This window comes from Aquarana catesbeiana, linkage group LG05 (assembly GCF_042186555.1).
Source record: "Aquarana catesbeiana isolate 2022-GZ linkage group LG05, ASM4218655v1, whole genome shotgun sequence".
NCBI lineage: Eukaryota > Metazoa > Chordata > Amphibia > Anura > Ranidae > Aquarana > Aquarana catesbeiana.
In genome coordinates this window covers 379,022,934-379,049,892 of record NC_133328.1, presented here as the reverse complement: position 1 = coordinate 379,049,892, position 26,959 = coordinate 379,022,934, and positions in this window count along the sequence as shown.

Below are 26,959 nucleotides of genomic sequence, written 5' to 3'. Positions count from 1 at the left end.
AATAACCTTTTCCTGAGATAACATATAAAATACATCTCAGTGAAAGAAATGCTAACATTTTATCAACTTCAGTCCTAAAGAACTCAACCGGTAATGGTTTGCCATATATGGCAAAGAAACAGGTTTACTTTAATGCTCCCTATCCTAGTAGCACATACTCGGCCTTCCTTCTCTGCATTCAGCCTTTGAGAGCAAGGAAAAAAAGCCCAGTGTAACCTCGGATCCACACTAGTCAAGGATTGCAAAAGGCTATGGGCTCTGCCCACCCCATGTGACAGTACTGAGCTTAACACTAAGTCATATAAGAGGAGGGAAGGGAGTCACATGCTCCTCTATATCCATAATAGAGATATGGATAGTAAAAGAAGGGTAAGAATGTACCATCTGGGAGAGACTATTAAGCGGTTAAGGTTAAGAGCTTCAATCAAGCTCAAGGTTATCTGCTGCTGTCTCTAATTGGAAAGTGTGGATATGCATGCATATAAAAGTAAAACTCTCTGAGACACATTCACGGCAGGATTACTTCTTACACTAATAGGTACATCTCACTGGTTATGATAGATAAGAAAATGGAGAATCTTCATGTCGAGGTTTGGCTGTCCCTGGTTTTATCTTGAGTTCCGCATTCTTCTGATGTGTGGGATGTAGGGTGTATCCGCCATTTTGAGAAGATAAAGAAACAGAGCTAATCTGTATACTTATATAATGAGTAAGGAGAAAAATATGTATACACATAAGAAAATAGACATTTTCAGATTATTATTACCATCTACATCACATTCCTTCCTAAAATGGCTATTTTCTCTTTTCTGTCCCTAATACTAAAGGTCCTACTTCACCTGGCCCATTCTCCTCAGCAACTCTTTTAGGCTGTATATAGAGTTAGGCAACAACTTGTTCACTACCCTCCTTGATACAGCTGGAGAGGTGCAGTCAGGCACTATCTATCCCTATAACCTTATAGGATTGTGAGATTTTGGACAGGGAGTGACTGTAGAGGAGTGAAGGGTTTGTCATCTTCCATCATAAGGGGTCCTCTTCTTCTTGATGGAGAAATGTAAGTGTGCTATTGTCTACAGCCTTGCTCATTAACTTTTTACGAAAGGTAGAATACGGCATACAATCAGGACTAAAAGAACCAGGATTATTAATACTGTTACCCCTATCTGGGCGAGCACCTTCTGCCACCCACTCATCCAGCTAAAGTATTGATCCCATGAGTCTGTGATACCTGAGTTCTTCTTCAACTCCAATGACAGATCTTCTAATTTCTTTAAAGCTAGAGTAACCTTACCATTTGGGCCAGTATTATCAGGAATGTATGTACAACAGGTTCCCGTTTTTTCCTATGATTTTACAAACAATTACTTTCTCAGCTAACATCATGTCTAAGGCCATCCGGTTGTGGAATGTCATGTAGGAAGTGGGGGCTAACTGGTCAGCAATTCCCTGGAGGGCATCTTTGGTGTAATTTACAAATCTCTGTTGGTTATAGTATATGTAGTTAATCCAATCTACATTCTTGTTGACAGTTATTATGGGGATCAAAGACTCAAAACCAGCTTTTACCTGGTCCCTGGCTTTAAATTCATCAGGGACCCCCCTTGGAACCCCTATGACATCTATGTATACATGAGGGTCAAAGCTTCCGGAGAGAACTGCTCACTTCCTCCTCTGACTGTGTGTTGGGTCAGTGTATATATCAGGGGTATCTTCGGTTAGGATATGGGGGGGGGGCATAATGACCTTTGCAAGGGCACATTCACTGGTCCAGATTCCCTCTAATCTGGTCCTGATTTTCAAATTCCCACAGATCCAATACACATCACCAAGAGACTGGACCCGGTTTAATACCTGTCTTCCACAAAGTCATTCTGCTCATCAGGGGCTTTCTATTTTCATCTTTTCTTGTCTAATGCACTCTGGGGTCACCCAGTCTGGCCCTGTGTTCCAACCCACTCCCCCCCCCCCCGAACCACAACTCTGTCCACCAGTAACTGTCTGTGTGGCATACATATATATCCTTACCATCAGGGATGTCACTGTACCAATGGCGTTACCATGAAGGGTCAAACGGACAAGGTACTATGTCACAGTAATCTAAGGTAAAGGTGGTGACATGTGTACCTGAAGAGTTATACCAAAACATAATTATGTTATCATTTTTGTGATGGCCACCTCCTGGGCCCCTCCCCCCCAGATCAAACAGAAATAGGATATGCAGCACCCGTAAACCCGATCTCCTGCAATGGTAAGCGTGCATCCAGGTGTTCTTCCTGGCCAACTTGACTGAGGTGGCTGTGGTCAGCAAAACTTGGAATGGACCATCATATCTTGGCTCAAGGATCTCCAGACAGTAGTTGGTGTGTTCCTGTATCTAATTCAGGATCTGGAATGGAAGAAAACACCTGAACATGCGTTCAGGTTAATTCTTGTGATAAAGTGGTTACATAATTAGTCAACACATCAGACTGCAACTGTAACTGTTGTGGAAAGTAACAATCAAGTCTGGGAGCTGAACCAAACTAAATTTCATAAAGGGATAGGGCATGTTTGGGGGGGGTCTGACACTGAATAGGGCAATGGGCAAACTGTCTGGCCAACTCATGTTAGTCTCTTGGGCCATCTTTAACATCCTGTTTTTTAGTGTCCCATTCATCCTTTCTACCTTCCCGCTACTTTGAGGGTGGTATGGGGTGTGTAGCGCCAACTGAACCCCCAGTGCTGCCCAAATCTCTTTTGTAAGGTTTGCTGTTAAGGCTGGTCCCTGATCTCTCAATATCACCTCTGGGACCCCAAATCTACATACTATCTCACTCAGTAGTTTCTTAGCTGTGGTCCTGGCAGTCATGACCACTTCCACTAGGGCTTATTCGAATCTGCTACTTCTTGGCACTTGAGGATGATCAATTTGTATCCTCTGGAAAGGAGTATAGGGCTTTTGCCAGGTGCTTCTTCTGTGCGTCCTGGGTTACATTTGGTGCTGAAAATGCATGATCTGCAGAAGTTGTCGGTCAGTGGAGTAACTCTTGGTGCAACACTTGTTGATAAGAGAGTTCATAAAAGTCTTTGTCAAGTGGGCAGCTCCATGTGCCCATTACATCACAGCTGGGTACATACTCCTGGGTAGACAAGGCTTTTTGTTGCACTCGAATAGTCCATCTCTGAGAGTTTCTCCTCTACGTTTCCAGCTTTCCTTCTCATCCGGACTTGCTGTTTCCTGTAATTCTTTTAGATAAACTCTGTCCACTGGGAGAGTCTTTAAGGTAAGCACGGGGTGGTCTTCTTCTACCACTCTGCTGTCCACTTCCCGTGGACCACTAGCTGTCTGTTTGGCAGCTGAATTGGCTAGATGATTGCCTCGAGCTTCCTTTGAGTTCATTTTGTCGTGTGCTTTTACTCAGAATAGTCACTTGGGTTGGGAGAAGCGAGGCATCTATCAAGTTTTCACAGGTGTTCCTGCAGCTGTCAGGAATCCTCTGTCCTTCCAGATAACACCATAATCATGGGCAATGCTGAAAGCATTTCTTGAGTCCATATGAATGTTGGCTCTTTTTCCCTCTGCCCATTTACACGCTGTAGTAAATGCTTGCAGCTCTGCCTCCTGTGCAGACATCACCGGTGGTAAGGCTTCAGCTTGTAGAAGTGTGTTTTCAGTGGTGACCGCTTGTCCTGTGTGGTATTTGCCTCGTTCATCAGCAAACAAAAATTGTTAGGTCTGAATTCTGCAGGGGCATTTCACTCACAGGGGGGAGATGCGTGGTTTCCAGCCACATTAGTTTGATGCAGTCATGGGGTGACAAGTGAAGACTCTATTCCTCCTCCTTTCCCCCCTCGAGAAGTGGAAGAAGGGTGGTAGGGTTCAGTGTTTGACAACTTAATAGAGTAATGCTGTCTAGTAGGAGGGAACACAGGAGTCTCAAGTGTCTGGTAGTGGACAAGTGTTTCGGCTGGATCTTGGTTGAATATGGCAACAACGTCATGGGGAGCAAGCAGAATGAGGCAGTATCCGAGTGTCAAGTACCTGGTAAGTAGAGCCCGGAATGCAGGGAACAGCCTCTTGTATACCTCCAACTCGGGAACCCCTGGTAGTGATGACAGGGGCTCAAGAGTGCGAAGGGGCACAAGTGCCTGACTGGAAGGCTGGAGCAGGGAGCTGAATCAGGTAGTCGGCTGGAAGGTGTCCTATAGTCCGGCAGCAGGATGTAGGCAGCAGGGAGGTGACCTGTAGTCCAGCAGTGGGATGTAGACAACAGGGAGGTGTCTTGTAGTACAGCAGCAGGATGAAGACAGCAGGGAGGTGTCTTGTAGTCCAGCAGCAGGATGTAGACAGCAGGGAGGTGTCTTGTAGTCCAGCAGCAGGATGAAGACAGCAGGGAGGTGTCTTGTAGTCCAGCAGCAGGATGAAGACAGCAGGGAGGTGTCTTGTAGTCCAGCAGCAGGCTGAAGACAGCAGGGAGGTGTCTTGTAGTCCAGCAGCAGGATGTAGACAGCTGGGAGGTGTTTTGTAGTCCAGCAGCAAGATGTAGACAGCAGGGTACAGGCAAGCCGGGTCAGACACTGGCGGGCAGAGCAGGTACAGAAGGTAAATCCAGGAGAGTAGTCAAGTCCAAAAGCTGAGATCAGGGCGGGCAGAAAACAGAGTAGTCAAAGTCCAAAGTCGGGATCAGGGCAGGCAGCAAACGGAGTAGTCAGGAACAGTCCAACAGGTATCAGATAGCAAATACAAAGTAACAGGGCAGTAGGGGTCTTCAGGAACGCTGTAGTCCGGACAGCAAGGCAGCAGTGGAACAGTCCCCTTTAAATAGCCTCCTTTGGTGCCAAGTGCTGTTACAGGGGGCGCGCGCGCGCACCGGCGCCGCTATTGGCGCTATTGCGCATGCGCGTACGCCTATTGGCGCTATTGCGTGTGCGCGAGCGCCGGATGGCGCTTTTATGCACAGGCATTCCTTTAAACTTTAGTTTGCTGGGGTATTTGCAAGAGGGCTTTCCCTGACACCGAGGACCAAGTTCAAAGTTTTGTCAAGCAAGGCTTGTGCAGCAAAGCCAGCTCACAGACACAATAGGCCTCCTCTTGCTACCGCATCCAGCCGACAGGAATAATATCCTATGGGGTGTAGGCTGATGCCGTGTGATTGGGTGAGTACACCTGCAGCATGTCCCAGACATTCGGATACAAAGAGCTTGAGCATTTTGTCGTAGTCTGGGAGCCCTAGCGCTGGGGATGGCACACTTGGGGGCCTCAAAGTTAGATATTTCTTCGGGAGACATCTGGAAGGGGTCTGATTGCAGAGCATCAGTAGGAAGGCTTCTGGAATCCATGCTCCGCACTAGGAAATTAGTCCAAGGAAGGCATAAAGGGATTTCTGGCCTTGTGGCAGTGGGATGTCAGAGATTACTTGCACCCTGTCTTCAGTGAGGTGTCTTGTCCCATGGGACAAACAGTGTCCAAAGAAAATGACAGGTGTTGAGCACCACTGCAATTTGACCTTTGAGGCTTTGCAACCCTGGTTGGCAAGATAGCACAACAGGCTTTCTGAGGTGACTTCAACAGGGGGTAAGTCAGCTGCACAAAGGAGAAGGTCATCAACATATTGGAAGAGAATCACTTCCGGGTGTTCCTCTTGTCATGTGTCAAGGATGATAGCCATAGCTTTTGCAAACTGGCTTGGAAAGTTCTGTGCCCCTTGTGGCACAACTGTTTAGGTATGTGTAGTGATATAATATATATAATTAATTAGTAGTTATTATAATGATGATGTAAGTACTCTTCCGCAGCAACCCAATTCTTCCAGAGAGATGCACTTTATTGACTTCCAACACAGAACAAGGTCCAAAGTCCACAGATGAAAAAAAATCCGACAGAGGAAATATAAATTAGAGTCCCATTTTTCCTAGGTCTGCGCCTTCATAGTCATACACAGACAGACTATATCAACTATAGACTGAACGCCATGTTATATTCACTAGACATTGAATGGCTGAGCAATTTAATTGGCCGTCTCCATTTCAGGCCTTTGATATACTTTAGTCTTTCAGACAGACAACAACCCCCAGCCGTGAACAGCTGCAGTCATAAACCGCCCCAATCTGCACTCCCGCATATCAACATCAACAAGTCCCCTTTGATATGTGTAATTAGATTAACATATACCACCCGAACACCTACATTCCTAATCTGTATTCTTGCATATGAACATCAACAAGTCCCCTTTGATATACTAGTACCCTGGGAGGGAGTTTCTGCTAGGTCAATATTGTACTGTATGTGTACATATATATAATAATATAAAGTCCCACATAATCCGGTGAACATATTATAACATATACCCCCACTTGGGTCGGTTCTAACTACTAGAACTGACCCATAAATGAAACGACAAAAAATATCATTACGATTTAAGGTACTGAATGCTTTACAATGGCTCATATAAAATATGAAGTTGAAACTGGTTACATCTCTCTTCACCGGCCTCTAAAATATCCCCATGAAACAGTTATTAGATAATATAACTTTTAGACCATGACTGGAAAAGGATTTGGTAAACATCAGTGGCCCATATAGCTGTTAGGCCTTATTATATCACATCAAGATCTTGAATATTGCACAAAGATGAGCTGATGTCTCAGTCCAGTCTTTGGTCTGACTTCCTCACATCTCTCACCATCTCACCGAAAATAAACTTGGTATGCTCTGGGAGCTCCAATCCACGTTAGTCCAGGATTCTCTCATCTCCAGGCTCAAGCTTTTCATTTTTAAAGATGCTTTTACGCAAACATTCTACTTACATCTTTATGGTAAGAAGAACCATCAAAAGGTTTGGATACGGAAGTAAAAAACTGTGCTGCAAACTATTTCCTTGCACTTGACATTTATGAGTCCATCTTGCAAGCATTTTACAATTCACATCTGCTTCTTTCTATTTCCTATTTGAACAATGATGACCAGTTGTGTATCTGTCAAGTACCAGAATTTGTTGCTTGCCAGCCACAATTTGCTTTTGTAATTTGCTGTAGGCCGACCCCTCATTGCCTTCAATAGAGCAGTTACTTGGATCATTCAGTCCATAATTCCACCTGAATGGTATACCAACAAATACCCCCCACACGATGGTTCAGATAGAACCAGCTTGACATCAGTGTTTATCAGATCTTCTATCCAGACAAAGCGGCAGTGGAAATTCTTGCCAGTATCCTCACCATGAAAGGTAAAAAGGTCTTTTTCATCCATATATGTCATAGCCTTTAGCATATTATAAACAACTGATTCAACAAAGTTTCGAATCATGACTGGAGTGATGAATTTCACTCACCCCTCTTATAAATTTTGGAAAACCACCCAACTTACTATAATTTATGCTATGCCAAGCCATTGTGCAGCATCTCACATTAGATGTCAAATATATTGATCAATACGAATTATGTAATATGTACAGATGTTATGAAAATTATTTTAGGTTTAAATGCTTCTCTTTGGTTTTAAGATAAAGTTCAAGAAATAAAACATAAAGAAAATAAAAAATGAAAAGCAAAATATATCAGGAAAAGGGAGAACAATTAAAAATTAGGGCGTTGAAGAAAAAAGATAAAAAGGTCCATTGCTTGATGAATATTGAGAGAGTCCATGAATTCCTTATAACTCCTTGTTGTCTATTCAGCATTTCTCCCATAATTCTCCCCCACTAGCCAGCAATTTCAGACTGTGCTTCTGCTATTCACATGCAAGCAAGTATCTCCGGCGGTACCTGAAAGACAAAACTCTCCAACAAAAGCTCATTAGCAAGGTCCTTAAACGTTGTTTAAAGTTAAAACAAAGCACTATTTACACATTTACAGTTTAAAGCTAATTCACCCCCACTGCTAGACAAGTGTCATTTGCATTCAAAAACAGATCTGGAGAATGTACATCTTGTACCCCTTTCAACTGCTCTAATAATGTATCACGTTCCCCTCTCATCTTGTCATACTCAATCTTCAGGTGGTCATATTTCTGTTTTAACTGAGAAAACGGTATCCAGGTTTTGGACCTTTTCTTAATATTATTTTGGTCAGCTCTGTTTTTCATATAATTATCACCTATATTTGACCCGGTGTCTCCTCTCTGGGTGTTATCATAGGATATTATCTTCTGATCTTTAGGTTCAGTATTTGTCCTAAATAATGTGGCTAAATCAATTTTGACAGCCTGCTCATTTGACTTTCTCCATAAATGGTCTGCTCTCAACAATACGTCTTTTAAATCATGAGGATTTGGGGTAACTAATAAAATATTTTGTTTGATATCTTCATGCAAAGCATCTAGAAACATATTCATATGTATCAAGCCCCCACGCTCAAATGCAAGAATATTACCGACCAATAATTCCATAATTGTTGCTATCCTATATGACAATTCATATGGAGATTCATTTTGCATTTGTTGGATCCTCCCATGAATAGTAACATCAGAACTTACACCATACAAAACACATAATAATTCCATTAATATGTCCCTTGTCCCCAAAGGCTGAATACAGATTTGTTTAATTCTCATCCAAAGACCACTTCCTATAGAATGTTGTATGACTCTTTCTAAGTCAGATGGGTTGAGAGTGTACATATCTCTGACCTGCTGCACGTCACAAAACCATTTTAAAAATCTGTTTAAATCATGGTAGGGAACCATTCCTATTTCTTTAAGAATTGTGTCTAATTCTTTTGGTTTCAAAGGCTTCATTACAAGCTAAACCTCACCTGTATTATTATTATTGTTATAAACTGTGGTGGTCACAGTGGGGGCAGCTGGTAATGAATTATCAGATTTAATATGAGGTTCTGTTTCATTTGATAGAAAGTTTGTGTCTGTATTTTGCTGAAGATAGCTGAATCCAAGATTTGATGCATATCTGCATTCCTGAGATTTCTTCTCTAATTCCATAATTCTTAATTTTAATCTCTCATTTTCCTCTGAAAGTTCATCACAACATTTAGATTTCTCAAGCAAAGCTCCCCCAATGGTAACTGCATGTAATTTTAAATTTACTGTCTCAGTGTCTGATTGGTTTTGTAACCTCTCACAAACACTGTTGCTATTATCATCTGCCTTCTGTAACTGGGTAATCTCCTCAACCTTACCATTCAAAGAACTTTCCATTGTTAAACAGCAAGATAACAAGCCCTGCACAATACAACCTTTTCTTTTACTTTCTGAAATTTTGCTATCAAAAACATTTTTCTCTAAAAATTCCTTCATCATAGTCCACGTCTGCTTACATTTTTCTGGAATTTCATAAGAACCGCCATGGCGCTTAATACATTTTAATACCCATCTGTTAACTTTAACAGAACTGACTCTAGCTTCACACTGAGTAAGCATTTTGACTATATTACTAATATTTTTTTTTTTTTAAAAGAAATATTTTACTCACAGCATTAGTTCTGGGGTTCCCAACTTGTTAAATTTTGTAGATCAGACTCTCTTATGTCACAACCAGACATTACAGTCACAGCACAGCTTCTTCTTTCAACTTCTGCCCACCTCACAGGATTGTTGTCACCACCGACTTCTGTTACTAAGTCCGAAAATGCTCTTCTGGTCACTTGAACGGCACCAATGTAGTGATGTAATATATATAGTGGGTAATTAATTAGTAGTTATTATAATGATGATGTAAGTACTCTTCCGCAGCAACCCAATTCTTCCAGAGAGATGCACTTTATTGACTTCCAACACAGAACAAGGTCCAAAGTCCACAGATGAAAAAAAATCCAGACAGAGGAAATATAATTTAGAGTCCCATTTTTCCTAGGTCTGCGCCTTCATAGTCATACACAGACAGACTATATCAACTATAGACTGAACGCCATGTTATATTCACTAGACATTGAATGGCTGAGCAATTTGATTGGCCATCTCCATTCAGGCCTTTGATATACTTTAGTCTTTCAGACAGACAACAACCCCCAGCCGTGAACAGCTGCAGTTATAAACCGCCCCAATCTGCACTCCCGCATATCAACAAGTCCCCTTTGATATGTGTAATTAGATTAACATATACCACCCGAACATCTACATTCCTAATCTGTATTCTTGCATATTAACATCAACAAGTCCCCTTTGGTATACTAGTACCCTGGGAGGGAGTTTCTGCTAGGTCAATATTGTACTGTATGTGTACATATATATAATAATATAATGTCCCACATAAATCGGTGAACATATTACCACAGTATGTTGCCGTTTCTTTCCGTGGATCAATGCAAAAAGATGCCAGTAGAAGGGGTGAGGGTGGACACTGAAGAAAGCGTTTGTAAGGTCCACCCCTGTGAGGTACTTTGCAGTCAAAGGCATCCACCGCAGGTACCTGGTTCTCTTTTAGGGGTTCTCTTCTTCCTAGAGAACAGAGGTGTATTGCATGGAGATGTACAGGCTATTAGGGCTCCATTTGACACGAGGGCCTTGACATACGTCGAAATAGCTGCAGGTTGGGCTAACTTTAGGGGGTATTGTGGTTTCCGGGGGGCAATGATACGCCCTCTTTTAGCTTGACTGAAACTCGTGACACCTTTAAGTGACCGTTGTCTTGTGGTCCTGTGGACCATAGGCACGTAGGGATTCTGTCAAGTACTTCCTGCAGTATTGAACTTGAAGTTATTGCTTCATGAAGTGTCATCAGGAGAGCCAGAGAACACAAAGCAGATGAGTCTTCTAAAGATAGGGGAGTATGTAACTTCATTCCCCCTTCAGGCGTGTACATTATTGAGGCCTGTAGTCTGGACAACACATCAGCTCCTAGTAGATTCAAGGGACATGTAAAGCACACCACAAATCTGGCAAGCAAATCAGGAAATGTCCCCACTTGGAGTGGCTCAGCAAATGGACTGGAGCGGGGCACCCCATCCACTCCCACGCAGGAAACGTGTGTGTGTCTTTTCATAGTGGGAGAAACTCAGATCATCAAAGGCCTGTACAAGTCTAGCATGATACTTCTTCAGACTCCCCTTTATCTTGGGTAATATCTTGGATTGTGGTGGTCTGATCCGTCAATTTCTTCTTTGCCCAGTCATGGAGATGTGCGCAGAACTCCACCCCTGAGGTGTAGGAAGTGGCACTTGTCAGGCAGGCATCATTGAAGGCCATCTACATGACTGGCCAAAAGACATGTCCTGCTTTGATTTGGCATAGGCTGATCAAGTCTCTCCAGGCAGCTGAGTAAATTTCTTTTGTCTGCACTATCCTGCGGTAGAAGGGCATTGGCTGCTTCTCTGGGTCAGGCAGACTTGTCACTAAGGTCGCTGCTTGTGATGGAGTAAAAGCGACATACATCACTGGTGCCCTTTCTGGTAACTGAGACTGTTGTTGGGGTGGAGGCTGGCAAGGGGCACTGTTCCTTATGGTTGCCAGCATGTGCTTGAGATCCTCTCGGAACTGTGAGTCCGGAGCCGGATTAGGGGTTAAATCAGCGGGTGGCCTTGCTGCCTGTTGTTGGTCTTCCCACTCAGACGCTTCTTCATAATAAACATATCCGGCCTGTGAATGTGATGCTTCCGTATTGGGGAAGACAGGTGTGTGGTTTGAACTATCCTGGTTTAAAACAGGAAGGACTGGGTATAGGCTGTGTTTGAGCCTACTGGGTGTACCAAGATGGCCGCCAGCAGGAAGTGCACTGGGCTGGGTAGAAAGTGAAAGCATGGGTGCACTAAGATGGCCACCGGGCGGAGTTGTCACAGTGGGTTGTGCCTGGGCTGGGGTGGTGAGAAGAGAGTGGTTGTTAGGCGGAGGGCAGTGCTGTCCCTCCCCTCCTTTTGTTTCAAGTTCCAACATAGCGTGGTGGTTCACATATTATCAACTCTGTGATACATAATATAGTACAATCGCCATCTTTCTTAACTTCCTTTATCCAATTTTCTTTATCACACAGGATTTTTCTCCCTGTTTCTTTAGCAGCATAACTTTTGCGACTTCGTTCAACTTTGTTAACTATTTCAACATCTTCTCTCCTCTTCACAATATCACATTCTTCACAATATCACATTCTTCACATTCTTTTCTCTCTCTTCTGTTTCTCGGCTAACGGCTTAAGAGGAGAATACGTACAACTAATGGGTTAATATTCTTTCTTACGGCTCCTTATCAACAAATTCCTTGGGTGGGGGCACATAAGGCTGCTACTGTCTGCTATAACCCTGTAATGTACCATTAATCTCAGTACAAGCACGTCAGGGGTAGTGGGGAGCAACGGCTTGTGACCCAACAGATCCTTCGGGTAGCCTCCTTCTCGCACTTTCACCAGTCCCCAACCCCTCTCGTATATAGCAAACAATAAACCACAAATACACTCTGGACATTACACCTACTACTCTCTGAACCGCAAAGTTTCAGCAGGCTAAGATAAACCACAGGGGCAGACAACTCCCCTAAAAACCCCATTTATAGACGTTTGTTACACCTCCCCCCAGAGGCCGACAGCTCGTCTTGGGGTGAGACATCTGTAACACTTTCAGACTGCGAAGCCATCAGCTGAGATAACCCTCAGAGGTCCTACAAACCCCGAGTAACCCATCTATAACTGTCTGCTGCAAGAAGACATATCCCAGAGGCCGACAGCTCGTCTGGAGATGAGAACACACATACACACATGCAGCACTTTTAGACTGCTGAGTTTTATAGCCCAAAGAACGGCAGACAGAAAACAAATACAGACAGCAGAAACCCATCGGCAGGTTCGTTAAAACAGCCTCAGGCGAGGAAATACCTGCCTCTAAAACAGTCTCAGCATACCGACAGAATCCAGCAGTCAACCAAGAGATAAGAAAGTCGTACAGTGGTAAGAATATAAGAAACTTACCGTACTGTTAGGGCTGCACAAAGACCCCCCTTCTTATCTATCAGTTTAGCCGCTCGCATCCTTATCGCGGTCTAGCTTTGACTGTAGCCTGAAGCTCCCAGGTTTCGGCACCAGCTGTTAAGGTTAAGAGCTTCAATCGAGCTCAAGGTTATCTGCTGCTGTCTCTAATTGGAAAGTGTGGATATGCATGCATATAAAAGTAAAACTCTCTGAGACACGCTCACGGCAGGATTACTTCTTACACTTCTAATTTATTCAAGGCGGTGCTAATGTTTTATACACAAAAATACGTCATTGCTATGTTAGTCTAATAGGTACATCTCATTGGTTATGATAGATAAGAAAATGGAGAATCTTCCTGTCGAGGTTTGGCTGTCCCTGGTTTTATCTTCAGTTCCGCATTCTTCTGATGTGTGGGATGTAGGGTGTATCCGCCATTTTGAAAAAATAATGAAACAGACCTAATCTGTATACTTACATAATGAGTAAGGAGAAAAATATTTATGCACATAAGAAAATAGACGTTTTCAGATTATTATTACCATCTACATCACATTCCTTCACAAAACGTGTTTCTTTGCTTTGCATCAGCCACAGATTTGCTTTAAGTCTGGGACCACATAGGTCAGGGGTCTTCAACCCCTGGGCCGCGGCAGGCGGCATGACATTTTAAGGCACCGGTGGATCAGTGAGGAAAGCGGGTGGGCGAATGAGAGAAGCGGGCTGGCAAGCAGAGATGATATCTCTCTCCGCCCACCTAGCATCACCGCTCTTCCCCCCTTTACAGTGTGAGCAATGTCGGCGGTGCGGTGGGGAGTAGAGATATGACATCATCTCTCCCTGCCCGCCTAGCATTACTGCTCTTCTGCCATCACAGCATACAGAATGTCGGAGGTGCAGCGGGGAGCAGGGAGATGACATCATCTCTCACCGCCCGCCCCACATCTCTGCTCTCCTGCCCTCACTCAAGAACGATCACTGAACCAGTGTCACAAATGCAGTGAAAATCCTCATCTGGTGGCACTGGCAGGTGATGTGGCAAGTGGCATTCCTCATTTGGTGGCAGGCAGTGTGGAAAGTTGCATTCCTCATCTGGTGGCACAGGCAGGTGACATGGCAAGTGGCATTCCTCAACTGGTGGCAGGCAAGCGTGGCAAGTGGCATTCCTAATTTGGTGGCAGGCAGCGTGGCAAGTGGCATTCCTCATCTGGTGGCACAGGCAGGTGATGTGACAAGTGGCATTCATCAACTGATGGCAGGCAAGTGTGGCAAGTGGCATTCCTCATCTGGTGGCAGGCAGCGCGGCAAGTGGCATCCCCCCCCCCCCTTGCCAGGCCTTGGCACAATTTTCTTCCACGTAGCCGGTCCCCGTGCCAAAAAGTTTGGGGACCACTGACATAGGTAACTAAAGGAAACCTTTGCTGAGGGGATATGTAGGCCAATATTTCTAGCTTCTCCTGAAAATACTTGTTGCCTAACTGTCATGTTAATGCAAAAATGTAAGTATTTTCTGAATGATAGACACAGACTAAGCACGCAGATCTGGAGTTCAGATACAACTTACTGTGTCCTTAAAGAGGATGTAAACTCTCCCACTCTGATGCTTCTTTTCATTTAGCCCATTATAATAATTATCAAACTATAGCCACTGTAGTCCAGTCCAAATTGCATATTACTTACTGTTTAACCACCTCAATACAGTGCACTTACACCCCCTTCCTGCCCAGACCAATTTTCAGCTTTCAGCGCTCTCACACTTTGAATGACAATTACTCAGTCGTGCAACACTGTACCCATATGAAATTTGCGTCCTTTTTTTCACACAAATAGAGCTTTCTTTTGGTGGTATTTAATCACTAGTGGGTTTTTTATTTTTTGTGCTATAAATAAAAAAGACCGTAAATTTTGTGAAAAAAATGCCTTTTTCTTTGTTTCTGTCATAAAATTTTGCAAATTAGTAATTTTTCTTCATAAATTTTGGCCAAAATTTATACTGCTACATATCTTTGGTAAAAATAACCCAAATTAGTGTAAATTATTTGATCTTTGTGAAAGTTATAGAGTCTACAAACTATGGTGCCAATCACTGAAAATTGATCATATCTGATCACACAGATGTACTGATGGTCTATCTCATTTCTTGGTACACTAATGCCCCGTACACACGGTCGGATTTTCCGATGGACAATGTCCGATCGGAGCGTGTTGTCGGAAATTCCGACCGTGTGTGGGCGCCATCGGACATTTTCCATCGGATTTTCCGACACACAAAGTTGGACAGCAGGAGATAAAATTTTCCGACAACAAAATCCGATCGCGTCAATTTCGACCATGTGTGGCCTGTTCCGACGCACAAAGTGCCACGCATGCTCAGAAGAAATTCTGACATGGGACAGCTCGTTCTGGTAAACTTAGCGTTCGCAATGGATACAGCACTTTCGTCACGCTGCAATGTTAAAAATGGTTTAATACAGCGCACTCTCTTCTTCTTTATAATGTGACAAGAATTAAGTCGTTTTGCTGCTCATATTCACACACAGTTCTCACAAAGTTTTATTTGTGTTTTTTTAGTGGGATTCCCTCAATATATTGTTATTAGTTGTCACATCTGACAGTTTAATTTTTTTTTTTTTTTTTTTTTTTTTGGATTTTCAGCCTTTTTTTTTCTTTAATGTTTGGATTTTTTCCAAGGCTGATCTTTGCTCAATGTTAATTTTATTTTTACTCCAGAATATTTTTGTGTGTGTTTTGTGTGTCAAGTTACCCCAACATCATTGATATCTTTTATTATTTAATCTCAAGGAGATTGTTTGGTGTTGGTGTCCCTTGTTCATTTCACATTGTATATTTGAAATGTACCTGAATCCTCACAAACAAACTGTCATTTTTGAAGTAAAACACATAGGAGAGTATAATTCAAAACAAAAATCCTTTATTAAGGGATCAGAACCAAAAAAGAGGAAGGCAACACTGGATCAACATGAGAAATTAGCGAAGCCTGGGACCCCCACGGCAGACATCAATTCTTCAACATCAAAATTGGTGGCCTGAGGAGTCCATATGTAAGGGAGGGCAGTCTGGTCCAGAAGTCCCAGAGATCTGGATAGCAGCAGATGACATCTGTGTCCCCAGGCTGTGGTACCACAAGAGGCTGCATCTTTTGGCCGACCAGACTGAACCCAGGGCAATCACTGTCTGGTCTTCCTTCCACGCTTCCTTCCGGGCTGTGGCTGTGCAGTTGGAGATGTGGCAGGAGGAGGAGTAGGACCTGGAGGAGGAGGAGGAGGAGGACTGGGAGGACCTGGAGGAGGACTGGGAGGACCTGGAGGAGAGGGAGGAGGAGGACCTGCAGGAGGAGGAGGAGGACCATCCCAAAGCTGTGTGTGAGGTGTAATTTGGCCCCTCATACCTTTCTCCAGAGCCTCTGATATGAGGGCCTCACACATGGCTTTTTGGCCCTCCTCCATCCTCTGCATTTTATATGCTATGAATGCAGCAATGTTCTCCTGCCTGGTGTGTGGTGCTCCTAGGACCTCTGTAGGCCTCCAAAAGAATGCTATAGCCGCCTCCTCTAGGGCACTCGTCCTACTGCCACTTTCTGTTTTCAGGTGTAGGGGAGGGACCTTGATATCAGCCAGTCGGCTCGGCCCGGCCACCTCCTGGCTGAGACTTCCCTGTGTATGAAAAAGGGACATGGTTGTAATGTTTTGCATCATCAATCACAATCCTAAATTAGTACTCCCAACTAACATCTAGTTATCATCATTGATTGGACAAGCAGAAATATTTAGAGGAATGCTATACCTGGCTCAATCTGGGCTCCTCCACATGTGGCCTGGAAGGCCCAGGTTGGGCGTCAGAAGCCTCAGCCGGGGGGGAAGGAAGCGTGGAAGGAAGACTGGAGAGGGATGGCCTGGGATCAGTCTGGACTGCCAGAAAGTGCAGCCTGTCGTAGTACAACATCCTGGGGACATAGATGTCATCTGCTGCTCCGGATCTCTGTGAATCCAGGACTTTCTTGCGCTCCCTTAGATATGTGCTCCTCAGGCCACCAATGAAAATCTTTAAATAAGTGATGTCTGCCGTGGGGATCACCTGCTTCACAATTTCACACAATTGCTCCAGTGCTGCCTTCCTCTTTGCTTGGTTCTTGAAATGGGGATGTGTAATCTCCCACAGACAGGGCAGCTCACTTAGCATATCTATGAATACTGACATGAAGTCATTATCTTTCATTAAGATATCCATGTTCACTGCAAGACACAACACAAGACAAAGCCTAATGTCAGACAAAACTCTCCTAATCTTGTTACAATATAGGCCTCAATCTAGAAGCAGTATAGGCACAAGTTTGGCTCTTACCTTCGTTCTTACGATCGGCGCGTCCAATGCTCCTTCCTCCGCTCACAGATCGTACGTAATACGCACGCGTGTTACGCTTTATACACACTGTGCATGCGTGTAACTCCGCCCGCCCCTGACGTTCTTTCTAGTCTATTCCCTGCCCCTTTTCGTTCGGCGCAGTGGGTGAAGAGCACATGGCGGAGTTACAGCAGGTGCGTGCTAATTCGAACAACGAGGAGGAGGAGGAGGAAAGCCCGGATCCTGGCACGTCCCGATCCAGAAGGAGACGTTTTAAGGCCACAAATATGTCGTTTGGGGAGATGTTTGAGATGGTCGACATCATGAAGAAGTCCGACTATGACGGAAAATATGGGCCTTACCCCAACCCCAACATCAGAAAGGCCAAGATCATGGCGAAAGTGGTCAGGAGTCTTGAGCGGAATTTCGGGGTACGAAGGTCTAAAGATCAGCTCAGGAAGCGGTGGTTGGACCTGAAGTTGAGAGAGCCAGAGCAGTACCGAAAGATCCGGAGAGTGCTGCAAAAAAGTAAGTAGTTGTGCTGTGTTCCTATTCTTTCTGTCTTTATTCCGTTCGTTCTGCTCCATATGCTTTTAGTAATTGTAACGTTTCAAAAGGTCAACTTTAATGTTCATGGGCCCATTATTCGTTCGTATCAAACATTTTTCTTTCAGCCTCTAGAACACCATTGCATTTTCACACATTTTTGGGGGCCTACTTGGATGCCAAATATTTGTTTGTGTAGATGGGTTTGTTACTAGAATGAAATGCAAACTAGATTGTGTGTAAGGAGAGGACACTGAGCAGCTGTTTTCACATCTGGACACTGGAGCACTAGTGTGGGACCCCAGAACACCCTTTTTATTAGGGGGGCCACACAGGTGCTCCAGTGTATACTATAGGGGGGGCTACATCTGTGAAGCTTGTACCAAACAGGTAAAGTATTGCAGCTTGACAAAGGGCAATAAAAAATATACATCTTGGAACTCGGCTAAAATAGATAATTGTACCCCACTTCCAAGCAATGTTTCCTATTTCTAGTTCTGCCATCAAATATCTGTGTGCTAATTATACCATTTTTGTTTTACATAGGGGAGAAAAGACTCGGACACCCCTCATCCCAGGAGACCAGAGACCCCCCCCCCTCTGGAAGAAGGGGAAATACCAACCCAAGAAGCTGAGCAGGAGGAAGAAGAAGATGTGGTGGAGATTGGCACCACAACAGGTGAGTGTCTGCGACCACAGACTCAGGTAAAAGAGATGGATGGTGGCAGATTTTTGAGACCTTTTTTTTGTTCTTTATCTCTTTTTAGGTGATCGTGATCCAGAACGCTTTACATCTGAAAGTGCCCAGATACTCATCGGGGAGATCATGGGGTGTAATCTCCAATTGCAAAACATCCAGCAACAAATCACTGATGTTATTAAAAAAAATAATAACATCATTGATGTTTTGGGGCGAATTTAAACCCCACAAAATCACCTGTTTTATGTTACTAAAATTTTTACAATGTTTAGAAAAGCCAAATTTGGAGGATGCACACAGTGTGCCAACATGTGCTATCTGCCATCACGGGAGATCAATGGACGCGTTTTGGGGGTGCAACCCCTTCCTCAATTATAAAGTCGCATTGAGGAAGGGCTTGCTCCCCCAAAACACGTCCCTTGATCCCCCCCTGATGGCAGATAGCACATGTTGACATTCTGAACTTGGTGTGCATCTTCCAAATTTGGCTTTTCCAGGGGTGATTTCCCCCCATCTGAACGCTATATCAAACACAGTTCCTAAATACTCATGTCTGATGTAGCCTTCAGGTTTTACCATATGTGAACTTTGTAAGCTCAAGTTTTTTGGCTTTCTTGTTGGTTTTACACAGGCCTGTTTTATCTGAAATGGATATTTCGATTTTTGATAATGCTACTGCAAACATTGTTATACAACAAACATGTTGGTTTGTTTTAAAAACCTTGCGGAAATGCACATGTGATTGTGCAGCTATAAAAAAGTGCCTTACTCAAGAATGTGTGGATTATTGTCTCAACACTACAACACTTTTGGGGTGATGTAATTGCTGTTTTATGCACAAATGGGGGTTATTTCCTAAGGGCAATTACACTTTTCACTACAAGTGCAGGTTCAGTGCAGTTGCAAGTGCACTTGTAGTGAAATGTGTTTTGGCATTTAGGAAGTACCAGCCAACACTATTTTTTATAAGGTTACCCAATCACGACATTTTCTGCACTCAAAACATTTCTGTCAGGGTCAGCTAAAACAAACACAAGCAGTAAATGTCCACCAAGAATTTCTTTTGTTTGTTTTTTATTTTACAAAGGTGTCACAGATTCTCTGGCATATTGATAGCCCCCCTACCCGCAAAGAACTGCAGGTAGCGTAACCGGACATCACGGGCATTCAGGGAGGGCAAGCCAGGACGGCCACTTTCAAGCGCCGTCAGTGTTGATGGATTTGGGATTCCGGCCTCAGGCCCAACTGAGCCAGCATAGTTGGCTGAATGTTTTCTTAAAAAATTATAGAGAACACAGCAGGCAAGTATTATATGGTTCAGTTTATACTCCGCCATATGGATGGGTGTCAGAAATAATCGGAACCGGCTGGCCAGGATTCCAAATGTGTTCTCCACCACTCTTCGGGCTCTGGCCAGCCGGTAATTAAAAACCCTCTGTTCCGGGGTGAGGGTCCTCATCGGGAATGGCCGCATCAGGTGGTCCCCCAGCGCAAATGCTTCATCAGCAACGAACACAAATGGGAGACCTTCAACATTGTCCTCTGGAGGTGGCAAGTCCAAGCTGCCATTCTGGAGATGCCTGTAGAACTCCGTCTGGGCGATCACTCCACCATCGGACATCCGGCCATTCTTCCCCACGTCCACATACAAGAAGTCGTAATTAGCCGACACCACCGCCAACATCACTATACTATTAAACCCCTTGTAATTATAATAGTACGACCCCGAGTTGGGTGGTGGGACGATGTGGACGTGTTTCCCATCAATTGCCCCTCCGCAGTTAGGAAAGTCCCACCGCTGGGCAAAGTGGGAGGCCACAGTCTGCCATTCCTGTGGCGTGGAAGGAAACTGTTGAGGAAAAAACAATAAACATTACTATTTTTTCACAGAAACATGGCAAGCAGATTATACACAAACATTATGGGGCAACCTCCAGATAGCATTTAATAAGGGGAATTTAACAAGGCCAAAGTATAAGGTACACCTATCATATTCCCCCTCCCCCCTCTCATGGGCCATTTCTAACATTATAGGGGGGGGGGAACTCTTGGACAGGTAACCCTCTTCACTTCATTTTGAGATGAATGCCTAAATACAGGGTATTACTTGGAACAGCCCCTCCTTAATTACACTATTAGCAGACCACTGGACAGGTAAGAAGTGTCTGAATACAAAGATATAAATACACATTGTACACATTGGAGGACATTTGGACATTCTGCTATTACCTATCAAGATAATAATAGGATACAAAAACTTTAAACAGTTCCATTGGAAAGTATACAGGCAGGCCCTTGCACTACATGCTTTGGGGAATTCATCCATAAATCTGACCAGTAAAGAGATGGGTATAGTGTGTATGGGTTTGGCAAAGTCAGCAGATAGATGATTGAGGATAGAGAATTGGGATCAGCTGACTTAGCAGTTGGGGGAGGGAGGGTTACCAAAAATTTGTGGACACCACAAAAAAAGCCTCTGGCACTCTGCCTGAATTTAAAGCTAAAATAACATTAACAAACATTTTAGGGGGTGTTTGGGGTAAAGCACTACTATGGAGCTGATAAAATACATTGTTAAGTGACTACATGAGGTGAATATAGGGCAGGAGACACCATGCTGGAGAGGTTATTGAAGGGCAAATATGTATGAAGGACATAAAATAATAATTACATAAAAATCCAGCATGCATGAGAACAAAGGGGACATTCACAGCATATTCCAATCATGGTAATTAGGGAATGAGGAAAGAAATACAAGATATTAGCAAACATCAATACAATAAAATATGATATAAAAGGATAAAAATCTTACCTTCATATACTCCTTCTGCAGGACCTGTATGATGGCAGAACAGGTCTCTGGGATAATGATCCCCAGAGCCTGCGGGGAGATGCCTGTCGAGAACTTCAAGTCCTGCAGACTTCTCCCTGTGGCCAAATACCGCAAGGTAGCGACCAACCTCTGCTCCGGAGTGATGGCTTGCCTCATGCAGGTATCCTGCTGCTGATATAGGGGGTCAGCGAAGCCAACAGACGGTGAAACACGGGGTCCATCATCCTGAGAAAGTTCCTGAAATCATCAGGATTATTCTCACGGATCTCACGGAGCAAAGGCATATGACAGAACTGGTCACGCTGAAGCAACCAATTCTTGGTCCATGAACTCCTCCCCACCCTGTTCATGGACTGGACTTGTGTCAAGGTCAGGACCCCAACACCAAGCCCCCGCACAGCACGAACTCTACGAGGAGTACGCATACGAAACATGGCTAGAAAACGGTCGGCTGCTCAGAACGAAGTAACAGAATGCACTGAAGAACAGCAAGGCCTGTGAAGAGCGACCTGAAAACCAGTAACGAACGAACAAGAATACAGTGACTAAAGTCACCCGTAACTTGCTTGCACGCACTGAAGAGCAGATACAAACCCACAAGCACAAACTGAACGGCAGAAAATGATCTGAAAGCCACGAGTCTGAAAAAGCGCGAATCCTCTCACCAAACTTTTACTAACACAAGATAGCAAAAGGAGCCCAAAGGGTGCCGCGCTTGGTTCTGAACCGGCCTTTTCTAGTCTCGTCGTACGTGGTGTACGTGACCGCGTGGTTGTCGATCGGAAATTCCGACAACTTTGTGCGACCGTGTGTAGGCAAAACAAGTTTGAGCCAACATCCGTCGGAAAAAATCCGAGGATTTTGTTGTCGGAATGTCCGAACAAAGTCCGACCGTGTGTACGGGGCATAACAAGTCAGAAAAGTACAAATACCCCCTAAATGACCCCTTTTTAGAAAGTAGACATTCCAAGGTATTAAGTAAGTAGCATGGTGAATTTTTTTAAGTTGTATTTTTTTCCCACAATTCTTTGCAAAATGAAGATTTTTTTTTTTTTTTTTTTTTTTTTTTTTTACAAAATTGTCATATTAACAGGTTATTTCTCTCTCAGAGCATATGCATACAACAAATTACACCCCAAAATACATTCTGCTACTCCTCCTGAGTATGGCGATACCACATGTGTGAGATTTTTACACAGCCTGGCCACATACAAAGGCCCAACATTGAAGTAGCATCTCCATGCGTTCTGCGAGCATTAATGACACATCTCAGTTCTCAACCACCTATTACATTTTTGAAGGCCCTGGAGCACCGGGACAATGGAATTGCCCCCAAAATGACCCCATTTTGGAAAGCAAACACCCCAACGTATAATCTATGAGGCATAATGAGTCTTTTGAACGGTTCATTTTTTTTCAGAAGTTTTTGGAAAATGTGGAAAAAAATGAAAACGCATTTTTTTTTACACAAAGTTGTCCATTTATCAGATATTTCCAACACATAGCATGTACGTAGCAAAGATGACACCCCAAAATACATTCTGCTACTCCTCCTGAGTATAGTGATACCACATGTGTGAGACTTTTACACAGCGTGGCCACATACAAAGGCCCAACATTGAAGTAGCACCATCAGGCGATCTACGAGCATAAATGACACATCTCATTGCTCAACCACCTATTACACTTTTGAAGGCCCTGGAGCACCAGGACAATGGAATTGCCCCCAAAATGACCCCATTTTGGAAAGCAAACACCCCAACGTATAATCTATGAGGCATAATGAGTCTTTTGAACGGTTCATTTTTTTCCAGAAGTTTTTGGAAAATGTGGAAAAAAATGAAAACGCATTTTTTTTTTTACACAAAGTTGTCTATTTATCAGATATTTCCAACACATAGCATGTACGTAGCAAAGATGACACCACAAAATACATTCTGCTACTCCTCCTGAGTATGGCAATACCACATGTGTGAGACTTTTACACAGCCTGGCCACATACAGAGGCCCAACATCAAAGTAGCACCATCAGGCGTTCTAGGAGCATAAATGACATATATAATTTCCTGGCAACCTATCATTTTTGAAAACCCTTCATATTTCTAATACATAGCATGCACATACCAAGAATTACAATCCAAAATAAATACTATTGCAGAAAGGGTAAAAAAAAAGCATTACCTGTGCTTTTAGTAGTATCCACAGAGGAGAGCACTGGTCCAGGCAGCAGGCAGGGAGGTGCTTAGCGACAGCAATATTAACTATCCAGGCAGCAGGCAGGAATATTGTCTATAGTCGGCACAGCACAGTCCATAGAAATTGTCCTGGCAGAGACAGCCAGCACAGCCATAATATTGGTCCTGGTACACTGTTAACTGCAGACACTCATTATTGTACCGCTCTCCAGCCCTTCATAAACATACTGCCTCCTGCTACAGCTAATTATTTGCATAGTCCAGGTAGCGGTGTGGTCCATTCATGTGACAGGCATGGGCATGGTGGCAGTAAGTCAGCAGCAGGCTGAGGGCCACAATCAGGTAAGACCTGTGCACAGGGGCACAGGGGTAGAGGCTTCGACCCACCAAAATCTCTATGAAGCCTCCGGACTCCAGACCACAATTCCGAAACCCGGAGAAAACAAAAATAATTGTTTTCTCCAACCGGAAAAACAATTCTGGAGCCCCTCACATATGTGAGACCCCTGTGTACTACAGTAGTAGGGCAACAGATCAGTCCAAGCGGTAGGCAAAAGCATAGTCCATAAAACAGGCCAGGGTCGGTTCACATGTAAGCAGTCCAAGCGGTAGGCAGTAGAGTAGTTGATAAAACAGGCCAGGGTCAGTTCACGTGGAGGCAGTCCAAACGGTAGGCAGAGGCATAGTCACAAAACAGGCCAGGGTCAGTTCACATGAAAGCAGTCCAAACGGTAGGCAGAGGCATAGTCAAAAAACAGCCAGGGTCAGTTCACATGGAAGGCAGTGGCATGGTTATTTGGGAAAGAATGGAAAATGGTCAGCACAGATGATGAAAATGGGGAAATGGTAAAAATATGGGCTAATATTTTATGGATGTATGATAAAGTTGGAAGCATTCACCAATGCAAAGGCCAGGTTGGGAGGGACACTGGGGACAATGGTAGCTGGTATCTTTTCTAAATACTCTTTTGGTGCACACGCAACATTTTTTTTGCCGTCTTCGGCCTGCTTCAGATGGTGGAATGCTGAAGAGGAAGTGGAGCTCATGGAGTCGGCAAACAGCCTCAGAGCGAAGGTCTTCTGGGGGGGGTCTTTGGTGATAGATGAGGGACGTGACAACTTCTTCTATGAATTTTAGGAAGGGGGCGGGGCTTTCAATGGATTTGGTGTAGACTACGTAGGAATTGTAAATGGCCAAATGAATGAGATAAATTGCTACCTTCTTATACCAGAATCGGGACCTCCTTATTGACAAATAGGGCTGAATCATTTGATCGTTAAAATCTACCCCCCCATGTAGAGATTATAATCTTGGACACATGTTGGCTTTTCAATGGGACCTTGTCTTCTTTGTACCACAATTGCAGTGTCTTCATGGATGGTGGACATCATGTGCACGTCCCTCTTATCCTTCCACCTCAAGGCCAGCACTTCGTTGCATCTCAATGATGCTCTTTCCCCCCTTCGCAGCTTTTGGTTCACTAAAGATTGCGGGAAGCCCTTTCTATTTTTTCTGGAGGTTCCACAGGCCAGGGTTTTTGCAGTGTATAAGTGTTTGAAAAGGGGCAGGCTGGTGTAAAAGTTGTCAACGTAAATGTGATATCCTTTGTTTAGAAGTGGGTATGCCAGGTCCCATACAATCTTTCCAGTTGTGCCCATGTAGGCCGGGCACTCAGGGGGCTGGAGCTGGGAATCTTTTCCTTCATATATGCGGAATGCATACAAATATCCCGTGGCTCTCTCACATAGCTTGTATAACTTTACTCCGTATCTGGCCCTTTTGCTAGGAATATACTGCTTTATTCCTAGCCGGCCTGAAAAGGGTACCAGGGACTCATCGACGCAAATTTTCTGATTGGAGACATAGAGTTCTGCAAATTGTTGAGAAAAGAAATTTATCAGTGGGTGAATCTTGTATAACTTGTCGTAATTTGGATGATTGTGGGGAGGGCACTGGGTGTTGTCGCTGAAGTGAAGAAAGCGCATTATCATCTTGTATCGGGACCTGGACATTAGGGCAGAATAAATGGGCATATTGTGGATAGGGTTGGTGGACCAATAGGCATGTCCTTCATTTTTTTTTGTAATCCCCATGTTTAGGGTGAGGCCCATAAACTTTTTGAACTCCTCCAAATTCAGATCTCTCCACTCAAAAGGACGGGCATAGGATGATTGGGGGTTGTTGGCAATATATTGCTGGGCATACAAATTTGTCTGGTCCACAATAAATTGCAGCATAGTGTCGGGCAAAAACATATGAAAGAAATCAATCTCTGAGAAATTTTGGGTGTTGGTCTGCACACCTGGCAGTGCTGTGAACGGGGGAATAATTGGCGATGCCGAGTTGGAAGGCAGCATTATTGGGTTGGCAAGATCATCTGGCATGTATGTAGAGGCCCTGGCTCTTGGGGGGTGTGACACTCCAGTAGTTGGATTGGAATTTCCTGTGCTGGTACTCAGGCGTGATGTGGCAGGACTGGTACTGGGTCTGGGCATTTGTTCCTGGGGCCTATCGCCGGCGGCAGCGCTGGTACTGGGCATTTGTTCCCGGGGCCTAACGCTGGCGGCAGCGCTGGTGCTGGGCCTGGGAATTTGTTCCTGGGGCCTATTGGTGGTGGCAGCGCTGGTACTGGGCCTGGGAATATAATCCTGGTTTCCAGAGTGCCGTGCCCTTTTGGGAGGGACCCATTCTTCCTCCGAATCATTTGTCGATTCACTATTTGGTTCAAATGCCGAACTTGAATCAGAATCCAAATTGGAATCTGATGAGAACTCCCCGTTGCTCTCATCAGTCATGGAGAGGATCTGGAACGCCTCCTCACTGCTGTATACTCTTTTGGACATGACGCGGTGTGACAGGTGGCAGGTAACGGTCACTGATGGGCTGTGCGATGGGTGGTAGCTGACGTTTACTGATCGGTGATGACGGTGTGACAGGCGATGGTCACTGATGGGTGACAGGCCACGGACAGTTACTGGTGATGGGTGACGGTCACTAAAAGGTGACAGGTGATCGGTGATGGCTGACGGTCACTGATGGGTGACAGGTGATGGGTAACGGGTGATGGCTGGCGGTAACTGATGGGTGATGGGTGATGGCTGGCGGTCACTGATGGGTGATGGCTGGCGGCCACTAATGGGTGACGGGTGGTGGTCACTGATGGGTGACGGGTGATGGCTGGCGGTCACTGATGGGTGACGGGTGATGGCTGACGGGTGACAGGTGCACCGCTGATGGCCACTGATTTGTGATGGGTGACAGGTGCACCGCTGATGGTCACTGATTTGTGACGGGTGACAGGTGCACCGCTGGCGGTCACTGATGGGTGACGGGTGATGACTGGTGGTCACTGATGGGTGACGGCTGGCGGTCACTGATGGGTGACGGGTGACGGCTGGCGGTCACTGATGGGTGACGGGTGACGGCTGCCGGTCACTGATGGGTGACGGGTGATGGCTGGCGGTCACTGATGGGTGATGGGTGATGGCTGGCGGT